Below are 27,392 nucleotides of genomic sequence, written 5' to 3'. Positions count from 1 at the left end.
CATAGGCCCACTTAACACCCCCTCTGTTCCTGGAAGCCTTGTATGCCCCAAGCTCCAGGCCCCTAGGAACACAGGTTGCCACGAAGCTAAACTCCCTTCCCTGGAGGCAAAGAGCCAGGCCTTTGCCTGCTGGCCTAAGAGGTGCTTGTGCTTTTCCAGGAAGGACAGGGGGAGCTGGATCCAGCCCCAAACAGGGAGGGCTACCTGGAATGCTGGGCAAGTGCTGGCCAATGTTTCAGACTCCCATCTGCAGAAGATCAAGGTGAATTTTCTGCTCTTTGACCACCTGGGCCCCAGAGGTGGCCCCACTCAACACCAGGTTTTGCTCACAGACTCCATGGAACTGGGCATTCCACCCCATCCGGCAATTGTTGGGGGAGTAGGGGTAGAGGAGGAGTTAGATACAGCTATTTCTAAGAACAAGTGCTCCAAGCAATCACATTCTCTGGGTGACATCATAGAGGCAAAGCAAACAATGGGAATGGTTTCTTTGCTTCATGCAGGACTAGTTCTGGCCACAGTAAAACCATGGTGACAGCAGGCTTGTTCTCAGTTTCTCAGTGTCCGCCCACCCCACCCCTGCCATCTTGCTGGTCAGCATAAAACACCCTCTTTTCTCTGTTTCTTTCCCCCGTTTGCCTCACCCTGCTCCTTGACCTCTGGTGGGGCCTGAGCCCTTACGGTGCCCTCTGCCCACCCCAGACTCCCACCTCCTTTACCCCATGAAGGGCCTCCCATCTCAGGTACATGCTCTGAACTTCTCCAACTGCCAGAAACACTCACTTGCTATGAAAGCTTGAGAAGCTGTTGAACCTCATGGAGACTCAGTTTCCACGGTGGTTAAAAAGAAATATACTATCTTCCCCCACTGTCCTAGAAAAGGTGAAATGAAACAGTAGGTGTGAACAGGCAGCGGAGCGCACCAGTATGGCGGTGCCTGTGGCAAAGTGTGGGAGAGCTTCCACACTGGCCAGTCAATGCCCAGAGCCCCCCAAAGCACCCCCCCAGCCCCTCCCTGGGACACTCGCAGACCTCCCCTGGCCCAGCGACTGGGGGTAACACCCGGCACTATGGGGCAAGGACTCCAGGACCTGCTCAGCACCATGGCCGTTGTTGGTTCTCACTGGTCTCCGCCCATGCAATGCCAGTTGTTAAAAAGTTGTACTTTCCTCCTGGAGACAATGGGTTTGAATGTGCCTATCTTTTAAGTTGAGGCATCGAGCACATAATTGCAAGGTGGCCCAAGGTATGGGGGGAACCTTTTAAACTGTTATCAGTCATGCGTGCCTTAGAGCAGGTGAAGGAGGGAATGCAGAAGGGGGTTTCTTGGAGACCAGAAAGAAGGTGAAATGCAGAGGAAAGAAGGGAAGAAAGGGGAAGTAAATTCAGGCTACTTTCTCCCCTTTGTCTAGAGTCCTGTTTTATCACCACCAGCGTTTTAAATGCCTTGCATGCAAAGGGTAGTATGGCCAGAAAACAAATGATCTCCATGAAGAAGAAAGGAAGTGGCCACCACAGGCGGTCCTGAGGGTCCCCTGTGTCAGTGCCATACACCACAGACACTGGTCACATTGGGTGGGGGATCAGCACCAGACCCTAAGACCCAGCCCCACACCGACTTGCTGTGTGTCTGTGGGCGGGGGGGGGGGGGGGGGCTGTGTCGTGTGTGTCCTATTGGTCAAGCTGCCTACATTTCTCTGAGCCTCCACTGCCCCTCATCTATGAAACATGGATTAAACTGCCTGCCTGGAGGACCTCACAGACTGATGAAAGCTCAGAAAGAGAGCTGGTGCATAAAAGGGCTTTAGGAATTGTAACTTGCTTTTCTAACATATGGTGTTATGATAATCCACTCCATTCAGAAAGAAGCCAGGCTGGGAGTGGGGAGAAGTGACTCAGGAAGCTCAAGACAGGAGTGAGGGCTGAAGAGCTAGTCAGCCGCCCAGAATAGAATCGTTTTCAGAGCCCAGGGCCAGACTCCCAGTCAGGCCCACCAGCAGCCAGCAGGCTCCAGGCTGGCGGGGCCTCAGGCTACCTGCTCCCCACCCTACCCCCACTGCCCCCGCATGGCCTTGGGGCCAGTGCCTGCAGCCCAAAGTGGAAGTGGCTGCTCGCCTGCCTGGCCTGGCCAGCATGGTGCAGGCCAACGGCCCTTAGCTCACAGGCAGGAAATGGAGGCAGTGACCAGTCCTTTGACTTCACTGAGAATTCAAACGGCTCTCCCTCCCCAGGAGCTGCCCGCTCACTGCCAAACGCTGCCCTGGCCTCTTGCCCACCTTCCCCAGCAGCAAATGAGCCCTCAGATGAAACCTGCAGAGCACATGGGCCAGGAGACCACAGGCCCCAAGGAGGCCCTGCCCCCACCTGCCTGCTCTGGGCTCCTTTTGTTTCAAGCAGGTAACAGGCACTGGGACCCACAGGACTCAAGCCTGAAGAAGTACATGGGATCTGGGTCTGGAAGCGAGCCTGCCCGCTTGGGCGTAACCAGGCAGGGATTCGATGTTTCACAAACAAACACGGCTCCAAGGCATTCCTGCTGCGCACCCAGGCCAAGGAAAGCAAGGTAATAACTCAAGGAACAGTGACCTCATCAGGAAAGCAGGCTCCCCAGTCTCTCACATAAACCCCACATCCCCAAACAACCCAGAAGACTCAGTTTGTCATGAAGAACCCCAGAAGGCACTGCTGTGTAGACCGAGCAGGTGGCCAGTTTAGAAGCTGGCTGCAAAGCAGGATGGAGTTTTTCCCTGCTGTCTGAAAAAACCACCCTCCCAGGGGAAAGAGTAGGGGACAGGGTCCCAGCCTCAGGGGCCTTCCCTCTTGTCCCACATAAAGAAACCAGAACAAAGCCGAAGTTATTTGTCATCTCAGCTCCCTAGGGCCCTGGCGGGCCGCTGGGAGCTGGGGCTGCTGTGAAGCCGCTCGGCTGGTCCTGTTTCATTTCCCCATCTGCTGCTTTGTTCTTCCTCAGGATGATGGGGGGAGAGGTGGAGAGCGGGGAAAGGAGGAAGCAGGGAGGAGCAGGGGGGCCTGATTGTCCTGGCTGATTATTCCCTGATCCTTCAGCCAGGGGAAAGAAAAAGCAAGAGCCATGCCTGGCCTTTGAAACTGGATAAACACACCGTGGGTGCCAGGGGCTACCCCAAGCCACAAGCTAAACCCGCACATCTTCCGGGGCCCTCCAGCTGGGGTGTGGTGGACTTTTTTTTTTTTTTCTTCACTTTTTAGGGCTGCACCTGCGGCATATGGAAGTTCCCAGGCTAGGGGTCAAATCAGAGCTGCTGCTGCTGACCTACACCACAGCCACAAGCAATGCCAGATCTGAGCCACATCTGCAACCTATACCGCAGCTGGTGGCAGTGGCAAATCCTTAACCACTGAGCGAGGCAAAGGACTGAACCCGCATCCTCATAGATACTAGTTGGGTTCATTACCACCGAGCCACAGTGGGAGCTCCTGGACTTTTTTTTTTTTTTTTTCAGACTTCTTTACATTAGGATTAATGCAGCTATGTCATCAGGAGTGAACATGATTGGGGTTTACCATGTGCCAGGCACTGTGCTAAGTGCTTAAAGTACCTTAGCTCATGCAGCCCTCCAGAGGAGGAGGCAGTGTTTTCCTTTGCTGCCTCCATTTACCACCAAGAACAGAGGCTCACAGGGTTCATTGGCTTGTCTGAGGCTCCACAGGTGGCAGTTCCTGCAAAGGGAACCCAGGCCACCCAACTCTGGTGGCGTCCCCAGCCTGGGGTTGTCCCTGCACAACTTCTACACCATGGAGACTGTGCCTCCCTGTTCCTCTGGGCTTGGACGTTTCCCGCTTTCCAGTGACCTGTCTTGTTGGATAGCCTTTCATTCTAAGGACCAAGAGGAGGAGAGAAACTCTTCAGTGATCCTACCCAGGACCACAACTAACTTGCAGAAGGAGGAAATGCTTGGTGTTCCCAGGAGCCAAGACGAGCGAGTCAGGCCCTCAGCCAGCCCATTACTCAGCAGGTGAGCTGGTTGGGAAAGAAGTGGTTGTCTCCCGGTGTCCAGGGTAACAGCACAAACAGTGTGGAGGGGGCAGGCCAGTGCCCTGGGCTCCCTCCCATAAAATCCCTATATCATGTGTGCTGGGAGGGGGCAGGGCACAGGGAAAAAAACAACAACAGGTTGGCCTATTGATGTGAGAACATTTCTCCAGCCTCAGAAGGTTCCTAAGCTCCTTACTCTGACTGAAAATGCAGGTAAGAACAGAACTATGGGCCTCATTCCCAAGTCATTCCTGAGTCACTTGTACAGTCCTGGGAGCCCCAGAATGAAAGCCCGACCCCTGTAAGGAACCCGGCAGAGATTTCAGAAGCATACCCTCCTTCGCAATTTTTTTTATTTTTAGGGCGGTACCTGTGGCATATGGACCCCAGGCCAGGGGTCAATTTGGAGCTGTGGCTGCCAGCCTATGCCATAAGCCATGGCAAGGCTGGATGCTTAACCCATGGAGCGAGGCCAGGGATCAAACCTGCATCCTTATGGATACTAGTCAGGCTCTTAACCCACTAAGCCACAAAGGGAACTCCATCCACAATTTAATACTATGTTTTGAAATGCAATCCTTGCCTTCCCCAAAAGACAACAAGAAGCAAAAGTTATCCTACAGCAACACCGAATTTAACAGTGCTAAAATTGGAATCATGGGGCAAGCAGGAAGAAGAGGAGGGCAGGAAACCTAAACCAGCAGAAGTGAGCTGGGAGTCAGATGTAAGAGTTTGCAGCTAGTATCCCTAAGGATGTAGGTTTGTTCCCTGGCCTCACTCAGTGGATTAAAGATCCGGCACCACCGCAAGCTGCCATATAGGTTGAGAACGCGGCTTGGATCTGGTGTTGGTGTGGCTGTGGTGTAGGCTGGCAGCTGCAGCTCTGATTGGACATGTAGCCTGGGAAGTTCCATATGCTGCAGGTGCGGCTCTAAAAAGAAAGAAAAAAAAATGTGATAAGGATAACACATCATCTATCATGGTCTTTGAGGGGTGTTCACTGAGTAAGTTTTTAAAGCAGGAATCCAATAAATATTTGTTGAATTACAAGTTAACTGCCCTAGCTCAGTTTACCCAGAGGAAAATCCAGATGACCTACTCTTTCCTGGGAACTAGAATACCTGAGAAGTGGGGTTGGCACCATGCCCTCCAAAGGAGAAGAGCCGCCTTTCCCACCCACCCCACCCCACCTTGCCAGCATGTGATGGGAGCTACAGGAGAGGCACTGACGGTGGCCCTGCAGGCAGCCATCAGCCCCAGCCCCACCCCTGCAAATCTGAGGCAGATCAACCATCACCCCGAACTGCCAGGTCATTCCTAAGAAGAGAAGCACATGGCTGGCCGATGCGGAGCTCACAGCAGTGATGGAGGCTCTTGCCCACAGCACGGAGCTCTGTGGCACCTGTGGTCCGGGTTCAAAAGTGACTCTCTGGCTGGTTGTGCCTCCTGGTCAACAAACTCTGGGCAGTGGGTATTGAGCCAAACTTTGGGGGAATGATGCTAGTATGGACTGAACTGTGTGCCCCCAAGGGCTCACATATTAAGTCCCAACCCCCAGTACCTCCCAACATGATCTTATTTAGAGGAAAGGTCTTAACAGAGGCAGTCACATTAAAATGAGGTCACTCATGTGGGCCCTAGTCCAAGATGACAGGTATCCTTGTGATAAGAGAGGATTTGGACCCAGAGACACACTTGGAGGGAAGAGGATGTGAAGAGACAAAGGGAGAAGACATCCAACTTTACAAGCCAAGGACAGAGGCCTGGGCCAGACCTTGTCCTCACAGCCTCAGAAGAACCGGCCCTACTGACACCTTGGAGACCTCCAGCCTCCAGAACTGTGTGGCAATTGACTTCTGTCATTGAAGCCCCCTAGCCTGAGGCACTTTGTTACAGCAGTCCTAGCCAACTAGTGGAGAGGCCCACCCTACTTTATTCTCTACTCTGACACCCTTCAGGCAGGGTTTCTCAAACTTGAATAATGTGTAGACCCCCTTTGGGGGGGGGGGGGAATTCTCTAGCTCCATACCCCAACCCTGTGACAATTTAAATGGGTTTTTTTTTAATGTTACTTAAACAGTTACAAAATCAAGCATAAACTTCTATTTTTGCTCTTGCAGAACTGTAAAATCAAAACCAAATGTTCTCTGTATTGATTCTTTAAAGTTGTCAATTGAAATAAAACCCCAGAATTTAAAAATTCTTATAAAGAGGTCAAAAATCTTGTTGTTGATAAGTTCGAGCTGTTATCCTTAGGGTAACCTGTTCCATTGATTGATATTTTGGATCAGTATGTGATTAAATATTTTGACTCGCTGGTCTAAATTTTAATCACAGCTGAAAAGTTTTCATGCTGGAGCAATTCAGGCCTATTGCTCTCCCACCGCAACCCTACCCAGCGTTCTCTCTGTTTGAACCACCACGAAACCACCGCTGTATTAGGCACAGTCCAGTCTGGCTCTCTCTCCGCTCCAACACATCTCTACATATCCTGGGCTCCTTCATTCTTTTTTATTAGACGAGTAAAGACATTCTTATCTACTTGACATCTATGCCACTGGAAGTAGCAACCACAAAATCCTGGCACCAAAAAGGAATCACTGCACCTTCAGGAACAAGGCGATGAGCCAGATCACCAAGACAATGCTAGATTATCGCAAATGAGAGCCCACCTTCAAAACTTCTCTTTGATAACTCTTGGGATCTCCAGTTTGAGACACATGTACTCATCAAGTGGGCTACCATCCAGAGAAAATAAAGTCAGGCAGAAAACAAAATTGGAGGAACTTTAAAGGAGGAAATCGTAATTGGGTGCTGTTAGGAAAGTTCAAAAAAGAGGAGGAGTTTGAAGTAAGTTGAGGAATGTAAATGGAGAGAAAAACAAAAAATAACCTTTTACTATTGAGGATGATGATGATATTTGGTTTGGTTTTACCTGGAGCTGCCTCTGGATTTATCCTAACCATCTTACTGTAGAGTAGTATTTGTGTGTGGTTGAATTGGACAGCCCTGGGATAAGATCTTGGGGCCACGATTTCTCATATAAGTTCAAGAAGTTGCTTGAGCTCTCTAAATCTCAGCTTCTTTCTTTACAAATACTGAAGATAAGTGTACCTTCCTCAAATGGTTGCTTTGAAAAGTAAATGACATAATCCATGTTTTTATTAAAAAAAACCCTCTAGTACCATGCATGGCATATAGTAAGTGCTCAATAACTATTTTAACATAAAATTTATTTAATAAAATTTATTTTATAAAAGACAGTGAAATTATTAAAATTCATGTCAATAAACATCAAACATTATCCAAAAGATCAATCTAAATTTGCATTGTTTCTCAATGATTTCTTTTTTTATGTCTTTTTTTTTTTCTCTTTTGTCTTTTGTTTATTTCTTGTTTGTTTGTCTTTTTGCCTTTCCTAGGGCAGCTCCTGCAGCATATGGAGGTTCTCAGGCTAGGGGTCGAATCGGAGCTGCAGCTGCCAGCCCATGCCACAGCCAAAGCATTGCCAGTTCTGATCCACATCTGTGACCTACACAACAGCTCACAGCAACATGGGATCCTTAACCCACTGAGTGAGGCCAGGGATCGAACCCGCATCCTCTGGATCCTAGTTGGGTTCATTAACTGCAGAGCCACAATGGGAACTCCAGCCAATGACCAATTTCTTATATACCAATTTGCCAGATCAGTTCTCCATAAGGCCATATATTAGAACTGTGTGAAATTTTAGCTTAAAATAACTCCATTTTGTTAAATATGTTTAAAATATTCAACATGAGTATATGGAATGACTGCCAATGGGACCTGCAATATAACACAGAGAACTCCACCCAATATTGCTGCTGTGTGATAGTCTATGTAGAAAAGGAATCTGAAAGAGAATGGATGTGTGTGCTTGTATAACTGCATCACTTTGTTGTACAGGAGAAGTTATCACAACCTAGTGAATTGACTATACTTCAATAAAGCTGTAAAAAATTTTTAAAGTAAAATTTTAAAATAATAAAATATTCAACATAAGAGAAAAGATAAAACTACTTTTACAAGTTTTAAAGACTGGTGATTGCTGGGCTATTTAAGCAATTGCAAGTAATTTGAGGCAAAACAACTTTCACAGGAAACAGAGATGCCAAAATTTGTAGAAACAATTTCCAAGGAAATCATTTTTGGTTAGGGGAAAAAACAAAAATTCATCAGAGCCAAGTTAAGACACAGGCTTTTTTCGTGAGTGTTCGTGTCTGTGTGTGCATGTGTGTGCGCGCGCGCGCGCGTTGTGTTCTTCAGAAGAGGAAATGTAAAGTAGGATTACATCCAGGAAAAAGGAATTTAAGGGCATCCTTGAGAATAGAAAAGTAATTTTAGCAAGAGTAGTATTCGCTGTTTGCAGGAAGTTAAACCCCTAGTGCAGTCACGGAGTACACAGCTGATCAGCGATTCTCAAATAAATCAACAGCGACCAAAATCCATGTGACTTAAAGAGAGACCAACAGCAGCCAACGCCCCAGGAAATAGAGGTAAATGAGAAAAACCATAAGTTAGCTAACCATTTATCTCCCAATTCTACACACTTTCTTTTTTCTTTTTAGGGCCGCATCCATGGCATATGAAAGTTCCCAGGCTAGGGGTCGAATCCAAGCTGTAGCTGCTGGCCTACACCACAGCCACGCCAGATCCAACCCACATCTGTGAACTATACCATAGCTATGGCAACACCAGATCCCTTAACCCACTGAGGGAGGCCAGGGAATCAAACCTGCATCCTCATGGATACTAATTGGATTTGTTTATACTGTGCCAAGATGGGAACTCCCAAATCTACATACTTTTGAACACAATAATAAATTTAAATTACATAAACTTTGAAATATATTTTTTAACGAACAAATTGAGTTTATTGTATTGATGAACTTATAAAATAGTTCTATTCCAAAGTTATTATCGAAAATAAAATGCATTATTTAAAAGTAGCCAATATCCATGTTTATTAAAGCAAAATAGGAAATTAAAAAACTTATTCACATCGACTATCTGAAGAGTGAAAATAGAAATATTCTTGGTATGTGTTCATGTACTTTAATCTGATACTTAAACATATCTACCTTACTGAAATATTTTGAAGAAGGTATTTTTTATTACACTCTTAAAAGTTTTAATTATTTTGTGAAATGGCCTGCAATTTTCTGCATCTTACAATTATTAATTTTAAAGTATTAACACCTTCAATTGATTTCCCTATAGACCACAATATTTTTGTTGGGAAAATACTCTTTCTACAGAAAGAGTATTGGCACACTGAGAAAAAACTCTGCTAAATAGAAGACATTCACAATTCCAATTTTTTTCTACATTGAAATGTGTAAATAGTTCAGACCAAATATTCTTACAGGTACTATCCTTTTTCTTAAGTCAAAATACACTTCTTTTTTTCCTCCTTTTTTAATTGAGATGTACTTTGACATATATCATTAGTTTCAAGAGTGCAACATAATGATTCGACATTTGTATATACAATGAAATGATCACAATAAATCTAAAAATCTATCTACGCAGCTGCACATTTTTTTCTTGTGCTGGATCTACTCTCAGCAAATTTTTAATACACAAAACAGTATTATTATCTAAAGTCACCATACTCTACATTACTCCCCAGGGCATTTATTTTATAACTGGAAGTTTATAACTTTTTACCCCCTCGCCCCACTTCACACACCCCAACCCCAAAGGAGATTTCTTTAACAATTATTTGCATAAGGTAAAGCTGGTCAAATAAGTTGTCTCTATTTATGGGTCTTTTTAATATTTTGCCAAATTTAGAGGCTGTGAAATTGTAAGCCGTCTAGATATCATTTCATTCCACTTCAGAATCTAAATTTGTTCAATTGAAAGTAGGAGTTTTGTCAACAGAGCCCCACAAATCAAGATCCTCCAAAACATAAGCACAGATCTGTTTAAATTAAATCTTGGACAACATGTGAGCCCTGAATTTTAAATTGTTCAATTTTTCCTTTGCTTTTTTAGGGATAAATTTCACTCTCTTCCTCTTTGCATCTTAGTTTTCGATGGCAACAGTTTGTTAAAACCTTCCAACACTAAAGTTTTTTTGGTCTTTCCTATTTTAAATATTTAATGAAGTAGTCAATGAAGATTTTAACCTAAATGCGGAGGACATATTCACACACACACACAAAAAAAGTTTCACTACCAATGAAGCCAACACATTAATTGCTTCTCTTTTTGTATATACACAAGACAACTTGGAATTGAAAATGAGTGAGATTAATCCAGAAGAAATGGCATTTGATCTAAATAAAGTCACACTTCACTGAGTGATATGTAAATACAGCTTCTGCAGCTATCCCATCTTTCTGTCCAGTCTTCTTAAAACTACAGCAAACCTTTTAAGTAGATGCTAATGCATCCTCAGCAGATACGTGTCTTCTGCTTTTTCTGTAATCAATGATGTCACTATGGTCCCCTGCTCCCATTGCGGATAATAAATGTTGACACACACTTTGCTCGTGTGACAGCGAGCAGCCAGCCATCCTGAGACACAGAAATCTGCATAATTTTTCCTTAAAGATGATTTTCATTTTTTTAGCTGATTGTTGGCCGAAAGATTTATTGCCAAATAAAAACGTACTAGTTTCCTATTGCTCTTATGACACATTACCACAAACTTGGGGATTTTAAACAACGTAAAGCTATTGTCTTACAGTTCTGGAGGGCAGAAGCCCCAAATCAGTCTCACTGAGCTAAAGTCAGAATGTCAGTTAAGCTGGTTCCTTCTGGAGGCTCAGAGAGGAGAAGCTATTTCCTTGCTTTTTTCAATTTCTTGAGTCCACTTGTATTCCTCAGCCCACCACCCCTTCCTCACACCACTCCAGACTCTTCATTTGGTGGTAACATCTACTACTGACTCCAAGCTCTTGCATCTCTTACATAAGGGCCTTCGAGTATATCAGACACACCTGGACAGTTCAGAATAATCTCCCCATTTCAAGAGCCTTCACTTAGTCACACCTGCAAAATTCCTTTTGCCATGTGAGATGTTCCAGCGACTGGGACATGAACATCTTCAGCGGGAAAGGAGGCAGTACGAAGCCGACCGCACTAAGAGATATAAAAACTAGATGCAAATTTACACAATACAATGAATGACACGGTTAATACAGCAGCTTTCAGACACTCCCCATAAGCTCTGAGGTTGAACATCTTAGCCTCTATTTCCTGAACATATCTCAAGTACACCTGTATTAGCCTATATTTTCCCATATCTCACACTGACTCCATTGACTGCAGGCTGGTACGTTGAGCACAGGGCATTCCACGGACCAAAGAGTGGGTCCCAGCACACCTGGCTGGTACACCAAGTCTACAATGGAGAGCAGCACCTGGGATGAGGAGGCTTTCGTGATCCCTAGCTGCCCCGGTCAGAGCACTTCTTTTCATCAGCAAACACCCTGCATGCTCTCCCCGAAAAAGAATTATACTGCATCTGGGAAGCCGCAAGGCAAGGGACCAGATGCTTAGCTGTCTTTCAGACTCAAACAGGTGTTGATGGGAGGATTCTGGCTGCCACACTGTCTCGTGTACTACTTGCCAAGAAATAAAAGCTACCAAACCCACCCCTGCTTATCTCTGAACTAGTAATAACAATACTTCCTTTAAGAAGGAACATCTGGTTTGTAATAACCTAGATGGGAAAAAAGGATGGATATATTTATATGTAAGACTGATTCACTTTGCTGTTCACCTGAAATACAACATTGTAAGTCAACTATACTCCCATAAAATTAAATTTAAAAAAGGAACATCTGGGACAAATGCTAATCCAGACAGGTTGTCAGAAGAAGAGGCATAATCAGGGATGGTCTCAGGTAAACTGGGACCTATGGTTTTACTCTCATGAGTGTGATTTCTTGAAATTTAAAAAGTTCTTTTAAATTAGAAAAAAAGGAAAAGAAAGCCAAGGTTTTTTTTTTTTTTTTTTTTTTTTTTTTTTTTTTTTGTCTTTTCTAGGGCCATGGCATATGGAGGTTCTCAGGCTAGGGGTCTAATCGGAGGAACAATAACCAGCTATGTGGTCCCCATGGGCTCCAGCACTGATTTCTGCGTTACTTGGTTTGGTCCTCACAGTGACCTCCTCAGGTAGCTACTGTGAGTTCATTTTGTAGATGAGCACACTGAGGACCAGGATTGTTCTGTGACCTGCCCAAGGTCATACTGCCAGAGGGAGTATATAGCCAATGAATCTTACCTTTTCTTTTTTTTCTTTTTGTAGGGCTGCACCCATGGCAAATGAAGGCTCTCAAGCTAGGGGTCAAATCAGAGCTATAGCAGCTGCCGGCCTACCACACCAGAGCCACAGCAACATGGGATCCAAGCTGCATCTGCGACCTACACCACAGCTCACAGCAACGCCAGATCCTCAACCCACTGAGCAAGGCCAGGGATCGAACCCACAACCTCATGGTTCCTAGTCAGATTCGTTAACCACTTAGCCATGACAGGAACTCCAAAAGCCAAGATTTAGCTCAGGAAGGACTAATAATAATAATTGAGCTTAATGTCAATGGAATTTAACCTATATTTAGTGATTCTAAATCATGTAGCACTTTCTTTACAAGCAGAAATTAACAATAGCTTATTTTACAAAGGAGATATCTGTTTTAAGGGAGATTTATATTTTAAAAGATTTAAGGGAGATTTATATTTTAGAGGAAAATGTGAAGAGATGGGATTTAGGGATCCATTGATGATCTTTCGGGTTATTCGTAAACCAATCAAGCCTGAGCAAGGGCAACACCTCCTGGCAGCTGTCCTGCAATTACTACACCTGGCAGTTCAAAATGTAGCAAGTAACAACAAATAGTAACTCAAAATTGACCCTCACTGTCTGTATTTATATTCCACACCTACTTCTGCATAAACCCTCCTGATCACACTCCCTTTCTTCAAATTCTGCTCCCTGGGCTTCTGGCCACAGAGCACTCCCAGGCTCCTCTACCTCCTTGACTTTCTCTTCCCTCGCTCCTTGGTTGCTTTCAATTCCTGCCCCCCTCCCCCCACACACCGTGACAGCAGATGCCTCCCCAAAACCAAGGTCTCACCCTTTACTCCTCCCGCTTTACAATCACCCTCTTGGAGCAGTGCCTAACGTCCGTCTTACTGAGTTCCCTCTCCTTGCTTGATTCCCATTGGATACCACAAGTACTTTCCACAAGTTTCAGCTCAGGTCTCTCTCCACACATCACTATTTCCTTTCTGTGGATTCTAATAGCATTTGTAACCCACATCATGCCATCTGTATGTACACGTGCATACATCCATATATGTTACTGTATATGTAGCGCCTTTGTTCTTCTCAACACATGTCATACGTGTATCTTTGCTCCCTTCCCAACCAAAGCAAAAGCCCTTCAAGCTGAAGGGGAGGTCTTTCATTCAATCACTCAACAAAACATTTATCAAGTACCTACCATATGCAAATGATATTTTAGATACATAAGTAGACAAAATAAAGATCCATGACTTCATGGAGCTTACTTTTTGTGGGGTAGGGTGGGGAGATGAGATGTGGGCAAGGAGAGACAATGAACAATAAGCTAATAAATGCATAAATCATGTATAGTAGTGAGTGGTAAGTACTCAACTCATGTGACTTGGCTATCACACTGGACAGCACAGGTCTAGTGCCTTCATTCCCTGGATTTCATTTAATTTAATCTGGAAAAATGTCAGAAACAAATAATTCTGCCATATTAGTATTTATTTTCTCAGATGCAAACCAGCCCCTTGCACCCAATGTTTTATACAAAAAGCAAACAGCAGCATGACCACACTGGCAAATTCAGATGCACAGGCAGCTCCACCATTTGTCCCAAGATTCACGCCCTGGGGGCTCAGAGTCATCGGATGACCCCCTTTCTCAATATTAAAAAATGCAACAAAACAAACTGTCCCGCAGACTCTGAAGGGCAATTACAAAGGAGAGGTTCCAAAAACATTTGAGAGATGATGTCACCGGAATGAACGGACTGCTTGCCAAGATCTTGAAGAGAACAAACCTTATTAGATTATACAGCTTTCAAATGTCATATCACTGTCTAATCGGAGCCAGAGGCAGGCTGTTTTGGATTCAGCTCTGGTGGGGCAGCTATTTTATCAGAGCCGCATCAGAACCACCGAGTCAAAGAGAATCTCCTCTGTGGTGTCACAAACCCCAGGTGTACGCCTGACACTTGCTCCATCCCTACCAACACCACTTATAATGGGTTTTTCCCTATTTTGTTTTCTGTTCTGCATTGGCTTTATATGTTACTTCTTTTTAATGAAAAGGACATGTAACATGCAATATTTGTATATAAAAAAGAGAGGAAATCTTTTTTTTTTTTTTTTTTTTGTCTCTTTTTAGGGCCGTACTCGCAGCACTTGGAGGTTCCCAGGCTAGGGGTCTAATTCGAGCTGTTGCTGCCAGCCTATACTACAGCCACAGCAATGCCAGATCTCAGCCACGTCTGCAACCCACATCACACCTCATGGCAACGCTGAATCCTTAACCCCTGAACAAGGCCAGGGATCAAACCCGCAACCTCATGGTTCCTAGTCGGATTCGTTTCCACTGCGCCACAACAGGAACTCCAGAAGATCAAATTTATATGTGCATGTGCTTGGAGAGAATAGTTCTGGAAGGATTTTTTGTTTTCTTTTTTTTAGCTTCATCCAAGGCATGTGCACATTCCCAGGCCAGGAATCAAATCTGAGCCACAACAGTGACCCAAGCTGCTGCAGTGACCACACCAGGTCCTTAATTCACTAAGCCACAAGAAAACTCTAAGGGTCTTTTTTTTTTTTTTTTTTAGTACAGTTGATTTTCAATGTTGTGCCAATTTCTGCTATACAGCAAAGGGAGCCAGTCATACATACATACATTCCCTTTCTTGTGTTATCTTCCTTTCTTGTGTTATGGTCCATCTCAAGAGAATGAATATAGTTCCCTGTGCCACATGGTAGGACCTCATTGCTTATCCATTCTATTGGGGCAAATGTAGAGGACTGAAGGTCAGGAAAGGGGAGAACTCGCTCCTCACAAGGTACCCTTTTGAACTCTGTATATATTTTACCAGATGCATCTGTTACTTATTGTCTAAGACTTCTTTAAATTTTTAACTTTTGAGCAGCTTCAGCTATAAGGAAAAAATGGGCAGAAAGGACAGAGAGTACCTATGGACTTCCTCCCCGCCACCCCATTATAAACATCATGCACTGGTGTGGGGCACCCTTCTTACAAAAGATGAGCCAATAATGGTAAGTGATCATTAAAGTCCAGAGTTCGGAGTTCCCGTCATGGCGCAGTGGTTAACGAATCCGACTAGGAACCATGAGGTTGCGGGTTCAGTCCCTGCCCTTGCTCAGTGAGTGAACCATCCGGCGTTGCCGTGAGCTGTGGTGTACGTTGCAGATGCGGCTCGGATCCTGCGTTGCTGTGGCTCTGGCGTAGGCTGGCGGCTACGGCTCCGATTAGACCCCTAGACTGGGAACCTCCATATGCCGAGGGAGCGGCCCAAAGAAATAGCAAAAAGCCAAAAAAAAAAAAAGTCCAGAGTTCACGTTAGGGTCCACTTGATGCTGTACATTCTATGGGTTTTGACAAATGGAGAAGGACTATTCACCCTTATATCACACAACAGTTTCACTGCCCTCAGCATCTCCTGGGCTCCTCTGGTTCATCCCTCCTTTTCTCTGAGCCTCAAAAGCACTGATCATTCTACCTTTTCCAGAGTTTTGGCTTTGACTTTTTTTTTACCATATGTATCTTTTACTCACTTTTCAAAAACTACTTTTAAGGCAATAAAAATATTTTTGACAAGTCTATTCAAACTGGGAGAGCTTTACAGGAGGACCCCCCCTGCCCCGCCCCGAGACTGTCATCATAAAGGATTTACCGGAGTTCCCGTCGTGGCGCAGTGGTTAACGAATCCGACTACGAACCATGAGGTTGCGGGTTCGGTCCCTGCCCTTGCTCAGTGGGTTAACGATCTGGCGTTGCCGTGAACTGTGGTGTAGGTTGCAGACGCGGCTCGGATCCCGCGTTGCTGTGGCTCTGGCGTAGGCCGTAGGCCGGTGGCTACAGCTCCGATTCAACTCCTAGCCTGGGAACCTCCATATGCCGCGGGAGCAGCCCAAGAAATAGCAACAACAACAACAACAAAACAACAACAAAAAAAATAATGTATACATGTAAGGATAACCTGACCCCCTTGCTGTACAGTGGGAAAATAAAATTAAAAAAAAAAAAAAAAAAAAAGACAAAAGACAAAAAAAAAAAAAAAAAAAGGATTTACCATTATTGAACAAACCTGTATAAAATGTATATTGGGAAAGTTATTAAAAATGTAAGTGAAGAGTTTCCCGGGCAGCCTGTTCCTAAGGAAAAAGGACTACATTACATACCAAACATACCTCCTTCCTTTCCCTTCACCACCCCCCCCCCCAGTGTCTAAAGAATAACTAAGTTGACATAATGAAGAAATTACACAAAGCAGAGATATTTGCCAATCTATTATTAATTGAAAGCATAAATATGGGCATTGCAACTCAAAGGGGAAAATTAGAGGACATGAGACAGATAACTCTCAGATTCTCAGAAAAGAAATGACACTAAGGATGACAATGCCCTTCCTGAGGGCACATAACTGTGGGGTCATTATTAGTGATTTTCCACCAGCTACAGCCTGTTCATGATGACCTGACACCCCCCTAGTCCCCACCTTGGTCCCAAGCCCTATGTCAGAGGATTTCCGGAGGATGAGCACAGAGATGAGGTTCAGGGACTAGATGAGTTGGGACAGATGATGCTCTTTGTCTTGGTTTATTTGGTAACAAAACAGCTAAAAAATAGGATATTTTTAAGGCTTTTTTTAGGCATCATTTTTAAGGCTGTTTCAAATGTACTCATATCAAAATAGCAATGTCAAAATGCCCTGTGCCCTCCCCAACTTAAGAGGATGCTAGGACACCTTTGCCAAGGAGAGGAAATGGAAGAAGGACAGGTGGGAATACTGTGGTCCCCACCATGCTCATCACATCTTACACAAACCAATTTCCCTGGATTAAATGGGCTCCACCCACACAGAGTCAATTCACTCATTTTGCATTCCCTGCAGAGACTCAGAATTTGTGAATTTTCAATGCCAGACAGCAGTATCAGAATTATCAGAATGAATCTCCTTACTTGCTTCTAATCACAGGTTATGATTTAAAACCCCAATGCTGAAAGTTCCCCAATGGTCTAGTGGTTAGGATTGAGCACTTAACACCACTGGGGTCGGGGGTTCAATCCCTTGTCTAGGAACTGAGCTCCCACATCAAGCCTCTGCACACCACAACCAAAACCAAACCAAAACCCCATGCACTGCAATTCCACCACCTCCATGATCTTCCTTCCAAAATACATGTCACTTCACCACCTTCAGGTTTAAAAAGTTTGTGTGCAGTAACCAACAATGCATGTGACAAATACCAGCCATGGGCCTGGGTTCTCCTGGAGAAGAGTTGTGACCAGAGCAGGCAGAGACTAGTTTTCCACGGCACCTTTTGTTAGTAAGTCTTACTGAATTAAGAAAAAACAGCTGAGTCACCCTAAAGTCGTAAACTTTATAAGAACCACCTGGAGAGTTTGTTTCTCACTAAAGATACACCTCTTTTCTTGATACCCACCCAAACCCTAGGACCCCTCAGCCAGAAACTGTCCTAGGTTGGGGCGGCAGGCGGGGAGCAGGTGTAGGAGGGGAGAGACAAAAACCAGGGGCTTCTGATGCTAGTGGTCCAGTTGGTTCTAAATACTCAGTAAGTTTTAGTCATTTTTTTACCTTTATTTCACTGTGGCCCACATTTTTCTTGAGAGGAAACAGAATCCCAGAAGGCACCCTTATTTAAATATTCACATACAGCATTGACTATTTGCTTATAATTTATAGCCAAACTGTTTTTAGAATTGCTTAAGTGCTTCAGTGGCTGAGCAGGATTTTGATGAGAAAGAAATATTGGGGGAAACTAGGTAAGCAGAAACCTCCAGTTCAGCAAGCATTTGTGAGCGGCTCCTATAGGTTCAGCACCTGTTTTTTCACAACTGCATGCCCTCAGGTAGCCCTCCTAGCGACCTCATTTTTCTAAATGAGGCACTGGAGGCTCAGAGGAGTTCAGTAACTTGCCCAAGCTCACACAGATACTAGGTGTGTCTGTGTTGCATCAGTCCTAGAGCTGTCAATTACCTACAGATGCAAGACATCTAAAGAATGAAACAAGCAAGCGTGAAATCACCTGTCTCTAAATTTAATAGAAGAAAAAAAAAAAAAAAAAAACCTCTTGAAAATGTTTTTTGAATGATGGCTCTATGAGCATGACCAACAATAACCCCCTCTTGAAAGGGGAAATAATATGGCTACTTGTGGTTAAGAAATAGTGCCCCACCCTCAAAGTCATACCTACCAAGTCAGTGAGCTCCCTTCTCGCTGTGCCCTCCTCTTGAGTCATATAAACATACCAGGGACAGGACAGAGGGGGAATTCCATTCAACACTGAAGTCTTGTTTCAGGAATGAGTGACTCAGATGCCAGTGACAGACTGCCTACCCCACTGGCAGCCTTATTAAGGAGGCACAGACTTTCACCACAGGCTTATGGGACTTGAGCTTCCAGAGCCCCAGTTTTTAGCAGCACATGGCTAAATTCTGGGCCTCAAGTCTGCAAACAAAATCTTCAGAAAGCTCTAGGGCAAGTGATTTAGGTTCCCCGACCCACAGCATTTCCGTGAATAAAATAAGGATAACACAACACCTACCACCTAGATAGCTGCGAAGAGTAAGACAGGGAGGTAATGGAGTTGGCGTGAAGTAGGTCTGGATTGATGTGAATTCCTTCTGGACGACCAGGGGAAAGGAAGAGGGATCGTCATGAACAGCAGCAGCTTAAGTGCTTTCCCGTCGACGACATTTCTTCGCTGAGCAAGAGCTGAGCGCCCACTGGGGGCTGAAGACACAAAGGAGGAGGCAGGTGGGACAGAAGCAGTGCTCCACCAGCAAGGCAACGGGATGAGTGAAGAGCTTGAGCTTCAGCCAGGGGCGGGGCCCCGGAAGTCTGGCTCTTCCTTCCGGTTCCAGGAGGGACCCCACCCTCCACACCCCCGGGAAGGCAGGAAACGACAGGGGAGGGAGGAGGGGGTTACTAGGTGGAGAGGGGGCATTTGAGGCAAAAGGGAACAGCAAAAGCGAGCACAGGGAGCCTAAGAATGTGCTTGGCGATTGGAAAACAGTTCATGTGGAAGCAGTGGATGGTGGGGAAGATGGAAGATGAAGCTGGAGCAAGGGCACGGGTCTGGCAGCTAAGGGCCTAGGAGGCCATGCTCAGCAGGTGGCTTGATTCAGGTTGGCCGTGGGAAGGAGTAGGAAGACCAGGCCTCTGAGGCGATCTCTGTTACCGAAAGCTCTCATTAGCAGCCCTGTGTATGACAGAATGAATAGTGCCAAAATGTTGAAAAGAGACTAAAAAGAAACAAGGTAGGAAAAACATGCCAAAAAGACTAAGAGCCTGGATACACCATTGGTTCTATAATTCGCATTTGAATAATTATGTAGGTTATAGTGGGATGTTCCCAGAGGTTCATAATACTAAAACCCAGCGTATGCTGACTGCCATATGCTACGTGGTATGTGCTTTCTAGCGGCACATTCCAAAGTGTGACTGGCAGCCTACGGCATCCAAAAGGGCATATGGTCCAGTCAGCTCAAAATGGTCCCTCTCCTCAGCTATGAGCTCAGCTCCTGAGAGAGGTCAGTTTCCACAGAACACCTTGATTTCTTTTCTGGGTCTTAGCTTTCTCTGAGGGGCACAACTGTGCCCTAGAATATAGTCTTATAGTTTTGCTTTGCCCATTCATTCACTCATTTATTCACTTAACAGACATTTGTGAAGACCTACTACATACTGCTAAAATGAGGGTTATAAGGAAAATGTGGAGCTATCAGGAGGAGAGGGCTTCTGTCTTCAGGGAGATTGCTTCTATGTATACATGGCTATAATAAAATGAAATCTGATAAATGGAGCTTAAGAACAGCACCGCAAAGATCTTATGGGGACTCAAAGTGAGAAAGGCAATTGAGAAGCTTAGTTACTGCACATCATTTGAAAACCACATATAAATCCTTGCTTCTCCAGGTGTGATCCAGAGCTCAGCATCCCCTGGGAGCTTGGTGGAAATGTAAAGTGATTGACTCTGCCCAGACCTACTGAATCAGGTTCTGCATTTTAGAAAGATCTTCTGGGTGTGCGTCTGCACATCCAAATGTGAGAGTCACTGGCTTAGCGCTGACAAGGTCCTAAAGCTTGTTTTAACTTTCTTTAAATAAATAATAAGTAGAAAGTGATCAAAATTAAACTCCCCATATCCTGAGATTAACCTAACCACAACATAATCTTTAGAATTAGTACTTCTTTTCCTTAAGGACCTCTTGTATTTCCAATTCTTCCTTTATTCCATCTGAGAAGGATGCAGGTGTGTGGGACTGAGAAAAGAAAAGGGGAAAAACAGGTCCCCTCTGGGAGGCAGACAGGGCTGGCAAGCTACCAGCAGATCCTGTTCTGAAAAATAATGCCTCGGTGCTTTGAGGTGGTCTGAGGCCATTTGCTCTTAGATCTCTGTTTCACCTGGTCTGACAGATGTCCTGCTTCATTAGCACCAATGCATGGATTTTTCTGCCACGTTCCTTTCCTATGTGGATAGAGAAATATCTGCTGAGTACCTTCTAAGGGCATAGCATGAGCTAAATACTCTAAGGGCCACATTCTCATGGTCAAACAGGTATAAATAATTACAATAGGTAGAAAGCAAGTTGTACCAAAAGAGAGATACAAACCGAAGACTATAAATGTTCAGAAAAGGGAGGGAAAATTCCTGGCTCAGGCAGTTCAGAAAGACTTCATGAAGGAGGCAGCAGAACCAGCTGGGCCTTGAATGATGATGAGGATTTCAAGAGGTCAATCTTGGGTTAAAGCAGTTGAGAAAGAGTGTCTAGTCCAGAAAAAGTAAGGAAGTGGGAAGATGAAGCATTTCTCTGAGGAGGAGGAGAGAGAAGTCTGGAAAGAAGGTTTGAGGTTACTCATAGATGGCCCCGGATGCCCAAATGTGGGCAGCAGCAAGCCACCAAGGATTTCTGAGCAGAGCAATGGCATGACTGCATCTGTGCTTTGGAGGTTTTATACTCTAGGCTTTCTTTTCTGGGACAGGAGGAAGGAAGAATTTATGAGCTTCTCCATTGCTTCCTAAGTTCCCAGTTGAAGATATACTTATTATCTTCTTCTTTCATGTCCTTCCATCTCCACACACCACCACCACCCTCTCCTTACTGCCAACCATGCAGTGAACAGATGCTCAGCATCTCAGAGTTAACTGGGGCTGCACTGGACTCCAGCCCCTATGGAGGCCTGGCCTGAGGGCTAGGAACTGGCACGAGCCCTGTTCCCAGGAAGCCAGCCACAGAGCTCTGATGTGTTGTGATGGTAGGTATGAAAGTCACCAATTTATCAAAGTCTGGGGTTGCGATGATTATCATCGGGCATGTCTATCATCAGAAAGGAGAGGCTGATCAGATAAGAAGCCCTGTTTGACAGTAACCTCCTTTAACCTGTACTTGTTTCTGGGTATGTGCTGTTCTAAGAAGAAATGCTCAGTCCTTTTTTTCTGTGAAGCTGGTTCCCCTGAGCCAGCTGTTCATTCTTTCTCCTAAGAGCATCACGGAACTTGGGAACTAACTGGATGGGGAGGCTGAATGACCTGTCCAACTGCAGTTGGCTAAGCCAGAGGAGAGCCTTTTAAAAATATATGAAACATGTAAGGCTGGAGGGGGTCCCTCGTATGCCCCACCTTTGGAAGTGAAGGCTTCTCTGTCAAGCATGCCCACAAAAGCCAGGAAGAGCCAGCCCTGCAGCCTCAATCTGGGCTGCAGGCCAGTGGGAGGGGGTCTCCCCCCAGGTGCCAGGGTGGCAGTACCTCCAACTGCAGAGGCAGGCGACCCACATGTGAGACCAAGCCTGGATGTCCCCACCCTAGACTGAGTCCCATCCAATGTTCTGAGAGCCTGTTTTCACTCTGAAAAACAGAAATGGAATGGAATTTTAAACTGTCTACAAGAAAATGCTAAGCTAAGAAAATGGAACATATTCAGCTTGGCCTAGACCAAAGTACCAAGATGGTGTGAAATCACTTCCTTGCTGGGAACTAAGTGCGACACGCTTGGTGGCTTCCCAGGGGAGGTGAGAAGGAGTTATTCTTTCCCCTCTCTGAGTCCTTGTGGAGGATAACTGTATGGGGGCGGGGGGGGGGGGGCAGTCCCTCCTGATGCCGTGTTCAGAGAGGGAAAAAAAGACACAGCCACAGGTCTCACCACATCAAAACATCCCCTTAGACCCTCACTGAGTTGAGCTTTAATGTAAACTTATAAAGGATAAAAGAGGTAGCCAGTTAAATAAGGCACCCAACACTAGAAGTTCTTAGCAGATTTTCTTTTTGACCTGGGCTTTCTCTAATCGCCTGTGCTAAAATACAGAAGAGGAGCCAGAGCCCCATTTCCAAAACAGTGTGGGTCAACCTGATTTATAGAAACAAGGCCAGATTCACCATCTCAAAACAACCTCGTGTCAGAAAACATTGACACCAAAAATACTGAGCTCCCCTGGAATCCCCACTGTGGTGCAACAAGATTGGTGGTGTCTTGGGAGTGCTGGGACGCAGGTTCGATTCCTGGCCCGGCACAGTGAGTTAAGGATCTGGCATTGCTGTAGCTGTGGCTTAGGTCACAATTTTGGCTTGGATCTGATCCCTGGCCTGGGAACTCCATACGCCTCTGGGCGGCCAAAAAAAGAAAAAGAAAGAAAGAAAGATTGAACTTCCTAAACAGTAAGATAAAGAGACATCAGCGGACTCTGCAATCCAACCAGCCAGGCTTATGAGGGAGGAGATGGCTGAGCAGTAAGAAAGGACAGTCATTCCTTGGTATCCACTGAGGATTGGGGCCAGGATCCCCCACGGATACCCAAATCAGCTGATGCTCAAGACCCTTATTTAAAATGATGTAATATTTGCATATACTCTCTACACACATCCTCTTGTATACTTTATTTACTTTTTTTTTTTTTTTTTTTTTTGTCTTTTTGCTATTTCTTTGGGCCGCTTCCACGGCATATGGAGGTTCCCAGGCTAGGGGTCAAATTGGAGCTATAGCCACCGGCCTACGCCAGAGCCACAGCAACGCGGGATCCGAGCCGAGTCTGCAACCTACACCACAGCTCACGGCAACGCCAGATCGTTAACCCACTGAGCAAGGGCAGGGACCAAACCCGCAACTTCATGGTTCCTAGTCGGATTCGTTAACCACTGAGCCACAACAGGAACTCCCTCTTGTATACTTTAAATCACCTCTAGATTATATACAATACTTAATACAATGTAAATATGTAAAAAATTGTAAATACAACGTAAATGCTATATAAGTAGTTGGAAATACAAAGCAAATGTCATATGAATAGTTGCTGGAATGAGGCAAATTCAAGTTTTGCTTTTTGGAACTTTCTGGAGTTTTTAAAAGATATGTTCAATCCATAGCTGGTTGAATCTGCAGATGCAGAACCTGCAGACAGAGGGGGCCAACTGTAGTCTTCCCAATACTCATGCCAGCAGTGTCCAACTTAGTATAATGTGTTGTAATTATATTGTAATGCAAATTATAATGTAATTTTAATTTTTCTAGAAGCCACACATAAAAAATCAAAAAGAAACAGGAAATTAATTTTAATATTTTTATTTAGCCCACTGTATCCAAAATATTATCTTTTCATCATGTAGCCAACATAAAAATTATTAGTGAAATCTGGAGTTCCCATCATGGTGCAGTGGTTAACGAATCCGACTAGGAACCACGAGGTTGCGGGAACATTTCTGAGAACAGAAATAGACTCACAGACTTTGAAAATAAACTTATGGTTATCAAATGGGAAAGATGGAGTAGGGACAAATTAGGAGTTTGGGATTAACAGCTACATATTACTATATATAAAATAGATAAAAAACAAAGACCTACTGTATAGCACAGAGAACTATAATCAATATTCAATATCTTGCAATAATCTATAATAGAAAAGAATCTGAAAAAGAATATATATACAACTGAGTATAAGAATATATAATATATACAGCTGAGTCACTTTGCTGTACAACTGAAACTAACACAACATTGTAAATCAACAATACAGGAGTTCCCGTTGTGACTCAGTGGAAACAAATCTGACTAGCATCCATGAGGACGCAGGTTCCATCTCTGGCCTTCAGTGGGTTAAAGATCCAGCATTGCCATAAACTCGAAGATGCAGCTTGGATCCCGCGTCACTGTGGCTGTGGTGTAGGCCAGTGGCTACAGCTCCGATTCAACCCCTAGCCTGGGAACCTCCATATGCCACAGGGGTGGCCCTAAAAAAAAAAAAAAGGCAAAAATAATAATAATAATAAATCAATGATACATCAGTAACAAAGTAAAAAAAAAAAAAAAAAAGAGCACATCTCAATTCAAACCAGCCACATTTCAAGTGACGAACAGACATGTGGTTAATGGCTATTGTCATGAATCCCTTAGAGTCAGAGAATTAAAAATAAAAGAAGGAATTCCCGTCATGGCATAGTGAAAATGAATCTGACCAGGAACCATGAGGTTGTAGGTTCAATCCCTGGCCTCACTCAGTGGGTTAAGGATCTGGCGTTGCCGTGAGCTGTGGTGTAGGTTGCAGACACGGCTTGGACCTTGCATTGCTGTGGCCGTGGTGCAGGCCGGCAGCTGTAGCTCTGATTTGACCCCTAGCCTGGGAACCTCCATATGCCGCAGGTGTGGCCCTAAAAAGACAAAAAGAAAGAAAGAAAAGAAAAAAGGAGTTTCTGCTGTGGCACAACGGGATCCGCAGTGTCTTGGGAACACTGGGACACAGGTTTGATCCCTGGCCTGGCACAGTAGGTTAAGGATCCAGCATTGCCACAGCCGTGGTTCGGATCACTGCTGTGGTACAGGTATATTCCCTAGCCCATTTATTTATGCACACAGGTGGCATAAATAAATAAGTTGGTAGGTAAGTAAATAAATGGGAAAAAATCTAAGGACACCAGTATTTAGAAAAGAGGCTGCCTGCCTATGGCAATAGGGAAGAGGTGCAGTGGTTCTTTGGGAAGAGGCCACCACTAGTGTTGATGGAAATATCATTATCATCATCTTTATGGTCTTACAGAGCTTGTTCCACCTTCACCCTGACCCTGTGAACTGGGGATTATTCCTCACAGGTTAACAACAAGGAAATAGGGTCAATAGTCTTAGGGCTCTGAGTGGCAACCATACCCCACCCCCCAAGCTCAAAGAGTCAAAAAGACATTTGTCCAAGGCCACCCCATGAAGGAGAAGTGGATGTGGGATTCAAGTCAGGGCTCCTAACTCCTCGTGCTGGCCATCTGATACCCTGGAAAAGCCTGCTGCCAGGAACCCATTCCTGAAACTCCAAAAGGACCCTTGTGACTTCCTTCTATCCTGTCCCACACAGATTTCACTCTCTTTTTAGATGACCAGTGACACACCACCCAATGCAGATGGACACCTGTGCCTGTCATCCAGGGTTATTGCTTGGAGATGCAGCGTTAGGTGGGAAAGTGGAATCCAAGCAGGCTGGCCCTGGGCAAACATGTGGGAAGAGGCTGTGGGGACCCCTTGCGCACCCTCTCTCTTTGGCCCACCCCAGCCCCCAATAGGGACCTGCTGAACCCTCATCTGGTCCCTGTCCTCTCTCATACTCACCTCAGACTGCCCCTACACCTCGGGTGCCCCGGTGCATTTGGGCCAAGTGTCATTAAATGATGCACTTCTCTTTGCCTAAGTGATGGGGTGTGCCAGTGGTCTGGACTTGGGGACACCACTGCCTGCACAACAGGGGCTTCCTGGAGGGAACACCTGGCCTGAAGATCATGAGGCAGTGGGGCAGATTTTCAGAAGAAAGATAGGGGTTTTCGCACTGCCTCCCTCCTGTCTACAGGTCCAGGACAGTGATGTTCCACTCAGATCTAAACAACAGGGCATTTGCCACCTCATCTAAATGGTGCCCAAGTCTCAGGGCTGGATAAGTCACATTTATTATAATTAGAAAGTGTCACCCCAGGTTGGGGAGGCAGTGGTTACAGATAGAATAAGGCTCACAGCCCCATCTCCCACTTCCCTCCCGATACCCCCCCCCCCCACACACACACTCACTGCAAATCAACATCTGGTCAAGGAACTGCCCCATCTCCCACCTGCTGCTAGGTCTTGCTCTGCCCACCAACACTGGGCTAAGGTGTAAACAGGGGGATTCTCTCTGGGGGGGGTCCCGGTGTCCCACCTCCTCACCACCACCCCTTCTCTCTGAGTGTGCACAGCCCCTGGCCTGGCACAAACCCATCCCCCACCCCACCCCGTGACATCCTTTACATTCAAAGAATCCTCCCAACCACGACAGGCAGCCGTGCTCACCTGAGTGCAAACCTCCCTCTGCTCTGTGCTCCCTGAAAGGCCAGATAGACCCCTCCTGCCCCACCCCGGCATTTGTGGCCCCATATCTGACAGAGCAAAAGGCTTTTATCACAGAAGGAAAGAGCCCGGTTCTGGGCGGCGACCCCGCCCCCCAAGCTCACAGAGTCAAAAAGACATTTGTCCAAAGGGCCCCATCACCAGAGAAAACTTTTGTTCTTTTTTGTTTTGATTTGAAAAAATTTTTCTCTTCCCGCCAAAACGTCTGTACCAGCAGCAGCAGCAGCAGGTCCGTGGAGAGCCTGCCATCTGACCTGCTCGCACGTCCCTCTCCGCGTCCCATCTGGTGTCTGGGGCTCTCAAAGGCCGCCGGCCCCGCCCCGGCCTTTCTGCAGCCAAGGCTGCGTTTGCGCGGCCGGCCGCACCCCGCCGGTCTCGCCCCGCGGTCGGCGCGGGTGACACGTGATGTCAGCGGGTGTCCGAGGCCTAAGACCCCCGGGTGGGCTTTGGCACTAAGGATAAACACGCGCACCTCTGACTCAGCAATTCCCAGCTTGCACGCAGCGTTTCAAGTCCCTGCTCCTGGACTGCAATTCCTCTGGGGCCCGGGGACCCAGCTGCCAGGGTTCACAGCCCCACCTTTCTGCACAACAGCAAAAATCTGGAAACAGCTCTAACAGTTAAGAAGGGGTTGGGTTCGTGGAAACAGCCACACTATAAATAACTGTATAATGGTCAAAGATGAAGCTGGAGAACTGTGTCTGTTGGCAACAAAGGACAGCCACGAAAACA

General features: G+C 45.6%; 1 long non-coding RNA gene across 3 annotated transcripts in view; it reads right to left on the bottom strand.

Annotated features, from left to right (window-relative positions):
- The window catches only part of LOC106510064 (uncharacterized), a 119,009-nt gene that overhangs the window by 82,010 nt on the left and 9,607 nt on the right, over positions 1-27,392 (bottom strand). The window lies entirely within an intron of this gene.

The sequence above is a fragment of the Sus scrofa genome, chromosome 4, assembly GCF_054392235.1.
Source record: "Sus scrofa isolate SSC_HxYL_T2T_F1_AM1 chromosome 4, Sscrofa_HxYL_maternal_Yorkshire_Landrace_v2.0, whole genome shotgun sequence".
In the NCBI taxonomy this organism is placed as follows: domain Eukaryota; kingdom Metazoa; phylum Chordata; class Mammalia; order Artiodactyla; family Suidae; genus Sus; species Sus scrofa.
Note: the sequence above shows the minus strand (reverse complement) of the source record. Positions and strands in the feature narration are given on the sequence as shown.